Genomic DNA, 10,751 nt, shown 5'->3' with positions numbered 1-10,751 from the left:
TTCTCTATTTTTCTTTATTTTACTACCTGGATCACATACAAGTATCTAAATACAATATATAAACCAATAAAACCACAAAGAATGCTAAGAACTCTCACTTGCTTTCTATAAAAAAGAAAAATCATTCAAAAAATAAATTTGAAAATTACGTAACACTTTTAATAAATTCAAGAAAGCATGAAACAAAACAATGGTTAGGTGCCTCGATCTCGCCCTCCGGGACGAGATGACTTAGTGGCATGGCTATGGGTTCGAGATGGACCTGGGACTTGAGACCGCTCTCTCAGAAACTGCGTAAAAGGAGACGCGGGTAGGAATACCAACCGGTGAGAGAGGAATTTGGGTCATGAGGCGAGACTCACCTCATGTGGGTCGATGACACACTCGAGCTACTTGCGTGGGTACCCTCTTAGATCACGTGAAATCTAGTTCGGAATCACCTCCCTCGACCTGTTTCTTATTTCCTGCAACCACGCACACACATTAGAATACATGCAAGTGGGTTAGAAGACCCCACCTTGTCATAGGGTGAGTGCACATGTGTGTGTGTACTCAAAGGAAAATGGAAGAAATAACATAATAGTGTCCATATCAATTCGACAGCCTTACAATGTCTCTTTGACAAGGAACTCTTAGTATATATTTTACAGTAAAGAGAAAGGGAAAAAGGGTTAGAAGGAGAAAAGACATTAGAGGAACAGAATTTTAGAGAGAAGAAAAAAAGAAAGATAAGGGGAAAGAGAGAGAACAAATAAAGAAAAACAAAGGCTGGTTTGACTTTCACCCAGATCCTTCAGAGAAAGAAGAAGAAGTAGAGAAAGAAAAGAGAGATGAAGGCTGGTGTGGCTTTCACCCAACACTTCAGCGAAAGAGAAAAGAGAAATGAAGGCGGGTTTGTTTTTCACCTAGATCCTTCAGAGAAAAGTATTTTTGAAGAAAGAGAAAGGAGAGATGAAGGCTGATTTGTTTTTTACCCAAATCCTTTAGAGAAAAGTATTTTAGAGGAACGAGAAAGGAGAAACGAAGGCTGGTTTGTTTTTCACCCAACTCTTCAAAGAAAAAGAAAGAAAAGTATTTGTTTAGAGATAGGAAGAAAAAAAGGGATGAGAGAGGGTGAAGGTTAGCGTGGCTCTCGCTAAACCTTCCAAAAGGGAGAAGAGATGAAAAGAATGAGAGAAGAAGAGAAAAAAAGAGAAGAGAAGAGAGAAGAGAGAAGAGAGAAGAGAGAAGAGAAGAGAAAAGAGAGAGAAGAAGTTTGGCATGGAGGCTAGATTGACACGACCACAAGACTGGCACGACAGCTAGACGAGCATGGTGACTAGAACGGCACGGTGGCTAGACAACTCGGTGACAACACTGGCACGACGGTAAGACTGACATAGTGGCAAGACTGGCACGGCAGCAAGACTGGCATGGCAGAGAGACTTGCACGGTGGTTTAGTTTGGCACGACAGCTAGACGGGCACGGTAACTAGACCGGCATGGCGGCTAGACTGCTCAGTGGCAAGACTGGCACGATGGCACAAGGCTCAGCCTGCCCTCCAGTCAAGCAAGCAAAAGAGAGAAAGAGGAGAGGAGAGAGAAAGATGTCGCGCACGGTGGTGTACTTTGCCGTGCCAGACAGAGAGAGATGTCTCGTACGACGGTGTACTCTACCATGCCAGACAGAGAGAGAAGAGAGAAATAACACGCACAGTGGTGTACTCCATCGTGCCAGACAGAGAGAGAAAAGAGAGAAAGATGTAGTGCACGGTGGCATACTCTGTCGTGCCAGACAGAGAGAGAAGAGAGAAAAATCACACGCATGATGGTGTACTCCATCATATCAAGTAGAGAGAAGGAAGAGAGATGTTGCACATAGCGGTGTACTCTGCTGTGCCAGATAGAGAGAAGAGAGAGAAATCATGTGCACAACAGTGTACTCTGTCGTGCCAGACAGAGAGAAGGAAGAGAGAGATGTTGCGCACAACGACGTCCTCCGCTGTGCCAGATAGAGAGAGAGAAGATAGAGAGTGACGGTGGTGTACTCCACCGTGCCAAACAGATAGAAGGAAGAGAGAAATAATGCGCACGATGGTATACCCCGTTGTGCCAGACAGAGAGAGAGAAGAGAGAGAAATCACGTTCACGATAGTGTACTCCACCATGCCAAACAGAGGAAGAGAGAGAAAGAAGAGATAGAAAGAGGAGAGAAAAGAAGAAGAGAGATAAAGGAAAGAAGAGAGAAAAAGGAAAGAAGCAGAGAGATAAGAAAGAAGAAGAGAGAGAAAAGAAAGAAGAAGAGAGAGAAAAGAAGAAGAAGAGAGAAATAAGAGAGAAAGAAAAGAGAGAAATAGGAAAGAGAAAGAAGAGAGAAAGAGGAAAGAGAAAGAGGAAAGTGAAAAAAGAGAGAGAAAGAAGAGAGAAAATTAACTTTAATGCTTGAGGATACCCGCCTAGATCTTCTCTCTCCTCTCTCTCTCACTCTAAATCGTGACCCAAAAACTCAAGTAAAAGCCTATTTTCAATTGATCAAGAGGGGATCCTTTGCAAGAGCACATCACGTGCTTATATATAGTTTAAGTCCAAACATGGGTGGATGCCCAAATCTTAACCTAATTGTGGAAAAGTAGGAATTAAATGATTTAAAGAAATTTAAGAAATTAGGGTCAAAATGATGATTTTGCCCCTCATCCACAAACCTGAAATTCTAATTAAGTCTTTGTCATGGCCATGCAACCTTTGCGATCTTTCGGGGTCCGTTCAGGGTCCTTCCAGTCTTCATTCAGCCAAAAGATTATTCTTTTCTTGATTAGCTTGGGAAGGAGGTCGTTTTGATATCCATTTCGAGCCATGGATCGGACTTTTGGGCCACGATCACGAGATGTAAAAATCATGCGAAACATGCGATCTTTGATTCAAGATTACACTCGTTTCTTAGTGTTTATCCATGATTTCTTCATTGTATTTTGAGGAGCATGTCATCATGAACGTCTGGTGACGAACGTGACTCGATTTGGTGTCCGAACGATCGTTTTCTAAATTTGGTAGTTTGGTCGAAATTTGTTTCCGATAGCCGAAAATTGCAGCAAATTCGAATCCATCATGCAGCGAATCTAACCGTCCACCACGTGCAAGGTTCGGCTCAGATGAGGCCTCTGACCTTGTGCTCGTAATGGGTATAGTTTCAGGCCGATTCGACGTGCGAGTGCCGTGATGCAGGTGTTCAATCGAGGGGACGTGTTGCTGGAAATTCCCTGCTACTTTTAGAATTTTCCGACGATCTTCTCTCTTTGATTTCTCTCAATTCAGGCAGTGTCATTGTGCATACCACATATCAAATCGACCGGGTCAACAAGACGAACATGTTGACAAAATTTGGGCTCGATCTGACTCGAGATAAGGGAGATACAACCATGGACAGTTTACCCCCGAAATGGTGAAGCACCGTTTCCATTAATGGAAACTGGTTCACTGAGGGTACACCGTAATAGTGTACGACCTACCCTTTTTAGGTAATTTGGTCTTAACTTGCTCTAGAAGCGTCTGAATACCCGAAAAAATGGTATTGGGGGTTTTCGAATGTTTTGGATTCAATGGAGATGGTATGGAGATCATTTCATGCTCCGATTATGGTGCTGTAGTTCTGGGTCCATTTTCAGCATGATAGAGGTGGAATTTCCCAAAACTGTTTTGTCGTCTGTACTTCCTTAAACCCATCGGATTCCGATGAAACTTGGTAGGTGTTCTTAGGAGACCTTTAGGCACGATCTTGAACCTTCTTGGTACATTCAAAGACTTTTTGAAATTCCACTTCTGGATCAGGGGTTATTGACCTACGACTTCCGTAGTACACATGCATTTCGGTAAGCGAATTGCTCTCTCCTTATTTGCATTAGGGATACAAATATTGAAAAATAACTTCAAACAACTTGCCCTGCCGAATGTTGTGCTTCAAGGGAAGTGAGAAGGACAACATCCGAATCAAAATTTTTCCTTTGACTTTAGTTTTCGTCCTGGCCACCGGATCACACAAACGCTAAAGGGATACTCGTGTGAAGCTTCTTTTTTGAGGGGTGACCAAGGTGCTCTGGCGGCAGGGGGCCTTGTTTAAGGGCATGTAGACCCAGACGTGGAGACTTTTAAGGGGAGAAGTTTAAAGTCGTCACCCTTGCTGGACATGCATGATGCTTTTAAAGTCCTCACCATTGTCGGACCTATTTGCGGCATTGTTTGCTGCTACACCACGTTTGCTTTGACAAGCAGGGTACCTCTGTGGGCCCCATCCTGCTGAGTTCAGTCGAGGACTTTTTGTTGGCCCCCAAATGTCTGGTCCGGTTAGGGAGGGATTTTGGCGAGGCAGTCTTCAAAGGGCTCTACCTTGGTTGCTGTGGGAAGGTATTGACCTGATTTTATAGTTTCTTGCCTGTGAGGGATCTTGAGGGTTGATTTTAATGTCTACACCTTGTTGGACGTATGGCGGGATGATTTTAAAGTCTACTCCCTATTGGATGTATGAGCGGCGTTGTTTGCTGCTACACCAGGTTTGCCTGACCTGGTTTGACAGTTTCTTGCCTGTGAACGATCTTGTTTTTGGGTCATGATAACAGAGTTTCTGCTACCAAGGAATTTTCTTGAAATTTCGGCTGAAGCCACCTATGGAGGCGAGCACAACATCAGCCTGCTTATTGGTCCGAGCGCCCTTTCAGGTTTTGACTGGGATAGGGGAGGTGGTGCCGTAGAGACAGTTTTCACCAACCTTCTTTTTATTAGGCTCTTTTTCCATGACCAGATGACCATGTCTTCCTTTTTTTCAAGTTTTGCTAATGATGCCCTTTGCGGGTTTTCATCGTTCCCGATTTTTAATTACGGAACACACTTACTTATGGTTTTGTGACCATCCTCGTCCATCATTCTTACTCATGGCGTTCCCCTTTCCGGTTTACAGCATGCCCATTTTTTTGTGGGGACGTGTTTAAGGTCATGCCTCTAGGGCCTGGTATATGATTTAACGTTATATAGCCTTGACCATTGTGCAAAGCAGTTTAAAGTCATGCGACCAGGATGTGGGCTATATTTTAGGGTCATATAACTTGGACCGTGATCGTGATGGTGATGGATGATGGTCTGTGGAGGCCATAGGGTGAGTATGGTGGTGGCTTGACTCACTTGGGAGAAATGGCACGAGACCGTCTATGTATGATGGGTGGTGTGTGTGTGGAAGATGGATAATGGGTGACCCACTAGCTAACGGTGAGTATGGATGATGAAATGACTCACCGTGGATTCATGAGCATGGGCCTAAGTCACTGGGGAATGTTGTGAGTTTATGAAGAGCAACGGAGATGGACTCACTGGGGAGGAAGTGAAGGTGGTATGCGCATGCGTATGGGCATGCGTGGAAGGGAATGCAAAAGGCATGCGCACAATGGAGGGGGTAGACGTATGTGGAGGCGTATTTAAGGTCATGCCACTCGGACCTTAGCTACGGTTTAGGGCATATAGCCCTGACCATTGTGCAGAGTAGTTTAACGTCATGCGGCCAGGACATGTGCTATAGTTTAGGGTCATATAACTAGACTGTTGTGCAAAGAAGTTTAACGTCATGCAGCCAGGACGTGGGCTACAATTTAAGGTCATGCAACTGGACTATGGTGCGAAGCAGTTTAACATCATGTGGTCAGGACGAGTGCTACAGTTTAAGGTCATGCAACTGGACAATGGTGAGAGTCGCCATATATGTGGATGGTTTAGTGAGGGGTGGACCCACTGGGGATGTGAAGTAGATCTAGGGGGAATGATTATGTAGATGGTGGTCTGACTCATGGGGGATGTAATGGCCAAGACCATTTATGGCAGTGGGTTCAGATGAAGAAGGTGGCCCAGTGAGGGATGGTAGGCGGAAGTGAACTTACTGGGGATTAGGAAGTGGATGTGACTCCCTGGTGATTAAAATGGGTCAAGTCACGTGATCAGGGGTGAGAGTATGACTCCATTGGGGATGGAAAGGTAATGAAGGTCGAACCTTGCTGATGCGCACACGAACAGGCCGACTAGGGAAGGCATGCGTGGAGGTGCATGCAAAAGGTGTGGGAGCAGAGGCAAAAGGGTTGCGCTGGACGGAAAAAGCGTGTTTGGTAGTGCAGACGCACTCGACGGTGCATACGAGCTCGCGGGCATGTAATGAAGGACATACCTCAAAGACTGTAAGTCATGGGTAGTATCTTTTCAGGTAACGTCCGTTGATTGGAGGCATTGCCTCCTCACCATGAGGATGGGTCAATATGTAACCACCATTTGGGGAAGCCATCTTGATTATGAAAGGGTGTTCCACTTTGGCTCAAACTTCCCCTTGCATCGCCCATGCATAACGATCGACCGCTTTACTGCTAGGACTAAGTCACCATGAGTGAATGAGTGAACTTTGACTGACTTGTCAAAAGCCCTTTTCATCCTCCCTCGAAGGAGTTCAAGGTTGCACGACTCGCCCTTGACCGCCTAGCCTTTAGTGACTGAGGGCAACTGAGTGCGGTTTCGTGATCCCAATGTAGCATTTTTCACTCAGGTAGGAGTGGACACAACACCTTATTCTCGGTAATCAAGCAAACCAAGGAAAGTAAACACTTACGTGAGCCTAAAAATTTAAAACTTAGCAATTCCATTCATAAGAAGAGACGTTACATTGTATTGCAACCCAAAAGTAGTACAATAGAATTCAGGGCTCCAGGGTCCAGAGTTACATAGTTTCAAGAAAATAGTGCAAATAGGGCTGAGAGCCCAGCTACCTACAAGATCTAAAAATCCTTCTCAAAGTGGCCGCTTTAATCTCTAGCTACAACCCGCACTCCCAACTTTGAACCTGTCACTTTTAGTCTACAAGGAGGGAAAAGAATGGAATGATCTTTGAGGCTCAGTAAGCATGTCTAGTGTTATGCTTTGGTAACAAGTCTACCCATGTGCAATAAACAATTTACTAGATCATAATAAGTGGAAGTGCAATAGTCACGTATATTGGTCATTAGATCAGTAGATCAATTATAAGCAAAATATCCAAGTAGCAGTGCATCAATTCTAGACAATATTATGCATCAATTAGAGACAATATCGTGTATCAATTATAGACAATATCATGCAGTCATTACAACTATAGGACATCACAATCATAATTCATTCATTACACACTCACTCCCTAGTTCACCTTCTTCGGTTAGTAGACGCCATCTCCATCAGGCCAAGCCAATCCCATTGTTTAGGACTTCTACCATCCCTTAGGAGGGCGAATAATGACAAGTGGGGTAATCCACTTTGTAATACCCTCAACTCACACACACAGTCCCCAACGTGCATTGGGGGTTCGACAGGCCTTTGCTTTGCAAGGCATCCATCAATCACATATCTCATATCATGAATCACAAGGAGCGACCCTCCTTTCTCCCCTAACCAGTTCTTGTCATTGTGCATGTTAGGGAATATGTCGGCATCACCTCCTTGGTGTATCAATCTCCACTACCGATGGTGTCCCATCGCGTAGTGGCCAGTATCCATAAAGCAGTGGCTAGTATTCTCATCAATGTAATAACACAATACCCACTATCAATGGGTGTCCCATTGTGTAGTGGTCATCATTAAGGCCTCTTTCCATGCTCGAACATTTAATTCATTCATGCCAATTCAGAGCCTCATAATAGATAAATCACATTCTCATCATATCAGTATGGCAATTAACACGTAACATTCCTTACATGAATTGTAGCATGATATTTACACATGGATATCATCAACGATATTTTGACACTTATCATGAAACTTTCATCATGAAATAATCACATCAATATGGCGCTTATCACTTTTCACATAGCATATTGTTGTGGAGCATCATTCACATAACCTTGTGGCATAGGCATGGCAATTATCATATAGCATTCATACTTGTCTCTTATCAAGGAAATTTTAATGCTTCAATTACTAGCTAGATGAGAAAATTTCAATGTTTCACTTATCACGAAAATCAGACCTCAGTAGTTTGGTCGAAAATTCAGTTCTAATCAAATACTAGTTGCTGAAAACTGTGGGCAGTGACACACTCACGTATTTTATGGTATAACTCAAAATTTATGGGAAATTTCGAAAATCTCAAAACATGTAACTTTAAGTCTATTCACAGGGCTTTCTAACGGTGGAAATTTGAGGATGTTTGGAAGCCTTTTGCCAAGACAAAAGTGCAGCCCAAAAAGAGTCACAGTTGCTGGAATTTGCAGCGACTGTGAGTAGTGACATGTCTCACGTTTTATTTATTTTGATCCATATGACATTTTCTCATGATACAAAAAGGGAACTTTAACTAAACATATATATCTTTCATTTAAAACCGATTTGGGTCCATTCGGGCGTCGTTGAATCATTGAAAAGCACAGGGCAAAAGTCCTCACAAATGCTGGAAAATCTCCTTCCCTCAAGCATTAACATGCTATCACCATATTATATACCATTTATAGATCGAATTAAATCGTAAATTTAGTCTTAATCATATCAAGCCAACTTGTAAGTTTGGAAAGGAAATAACTCAATTTTTCCAAAATTCGTTGGCCATGTTCAAGCATTTATTCCACTTCATTTTTCGTCCACTCTACATTCATTCATTATATCGATCTTAACCTATTGAAATGAATATAAGGGAGGAATAACACTAAAATACACTTACCTAAAGGTTGCAGTGCCCCTAAACTTCCTTGCGCAGGTCGCCCCTGCCCAAGACGGCAGCTTCCCAATGGCGGCAACACAAAGCTCGTGCTAGGCGTTGGAGAGAAAACGTTTGAAGGGAAAGAAAGGGAAGGCACACGACGGTGGGGAAGGGCGTGATTATAGGCGCATGGGTAGGTAAGATTCCCTGTGGCTGACACTGCGGTAGGTGGGGAAAAGGGCTGTGGCTGGAGTCACTCGTGCGGCACGGAGTTGACGAATTTAGCATGGTGCTGATGTTGTCAACGGTCGTACCAGGTTGGTCTGCGGCTATGGTCATCTATATCTTTTCCACATAACGTTGGTCGCTCATTCACACGGTGCTCCTTCGTCTTCATGCTCAGCGTTATATCTCCCACCTTTCATGCGCGGCGTTAGCCTAGGTGGCATTACTCCAAATGGAGATGCTAATACTTCTCCGCTCTCTCTCCAATTCTCAGACAACGCTACCTCATGCTGTGCACGACGTTACTCCTTACGCTCGCGGTGATGCCTCCATTCGCGTGCGGTGTTAGTGGCCTGCGTACGACATTAACCCGCCCTCTTTCTGCCGCCTCTTTACCTCGGACAATGATAAGTTCAATCGCACAGATGGTGCTGCCCAAGCTCACGTGCTATGGTGCCTCCTCACGCACACGGCGTCAACCCTTATACCCGCGACAATGCCTTCATTTTCACGCGGTGTTGCCTCCATGTTACATGGATGGCACTAGGCCAAATTACACGGACGACGCTATCCTTCGCCCTTAGCACCGGGCGTGCGCTTATGTCTCTTTTGACTTTCTTCTCTCTACTGTAGCGAGTAATCAGGCTCAATTAAATTGTGGCCCTTACATCATCCCCCCGTTAAAAAGGATTTTGTCCCCAAAATCATTAATCAAAGAGGTGGGGGTATTTCTCCCTAATTTCATTCTCTTCCTACATTGATTCTTCCCATGTGTGATATTGCCATTGCACCCGAACCAGGGGAATTTATTTATTGTGCAACACCTGCACTCTTCGATCCAATATCCTAATTGGTCGCTTGACATAGGTTAGGTCTTCCCTGAGTGGGATTGGCTCGTACTCTAGAATATGGGACAGATCAGGTGGATACTTCCTTAGCAGGGATACATGGAAGACATTATGGATATTGACCAAACCAGGTGGCAAGGCAAGGCCATACACCACACTCCCAATTCTTTCCAGGATTTCAAAAGGCCCAATGAACCGTGGGCTTAGTTTCCCTTTCTTACCAAATCTCATAATTCCCTTTGTTGGTGATACCTTCAAGAAGACCCAGTCTCCCACCGCAAACTCGAGGTTTCTCCTGCGATTATCGGTGTAACTCTTTTTCTGACATTGGGCTGTCCTAAGCCGCTCTCTAATTAAGAAAATCTTTTCAGAAGTTGGATGAATTATTTCGGGCCCCAGTAATTTTCTTTCGCCTTCTTCTTCCCAACAGATGGGCGATCTGCACTTCCTTCCATATAAGGCCTCGTAAGGTGCCATCTGGATGCTGGCTTGAAATTTATTGTTGTAAGAAAATTCCACCAGAGGTAGGTGGTGCTCCCCGCTTCCTTTAAAATCAGTAATGCATGCTCTTAACATGCCTTCCAGAGTTTGGATGGTCCTTTCTGACTGCCCGTTAGTTTGGGTGTGGAAGGACATGATAAAAGCAAGCTCAGTTCATAAAGCTAATTGTAGACTTACCCAAAATCTAGAAGTGAACCTGGGGATCCTGTCTGACACAATGCTAATAGGAATCCCATGAAGTTTCACAAATTCTCTGATGTACAACTGGATCAACTTGTCCAACGTATAGGTCGTGCGAATCTATAAGAAGTGAGCATCCTTAGTTAGTCGGTCCACTATGACCCAGATGCCATCATGCCCTGCACTTGACCTTTGTAACCCAGAGACAAAGTCCGTTGTGATGTGTTCCCATTTTCACTCTGGTATGGGCAGGGGTTGTAATAGTCCAACAGGTTTCTAATGTTCTGCCTTCACTTGTTGGCACGTTAGACATTTATCCACAAATTGCGCCATGTCTC

This window comes from Amborella trichopoda, chromosome 3 (assembly GCF_054954075.1).
Source record: "Amborella trichopoda isolate Santa Cruz 75 chromosome 3, AtrichopodaSantaCruz75HAP2 v2.0, whole genome shotgun sequence".
In the NCBI taxonomy this organism is placed as follows: Eukaryota; Viridiplantae; Streptophyta; class Magnoliopsida; order Amborellales; family Amborellaceae; genus Amborella; species Amborella trichopoda.
Note: the sequence above shows the minus strand (reverse complement) of the source record.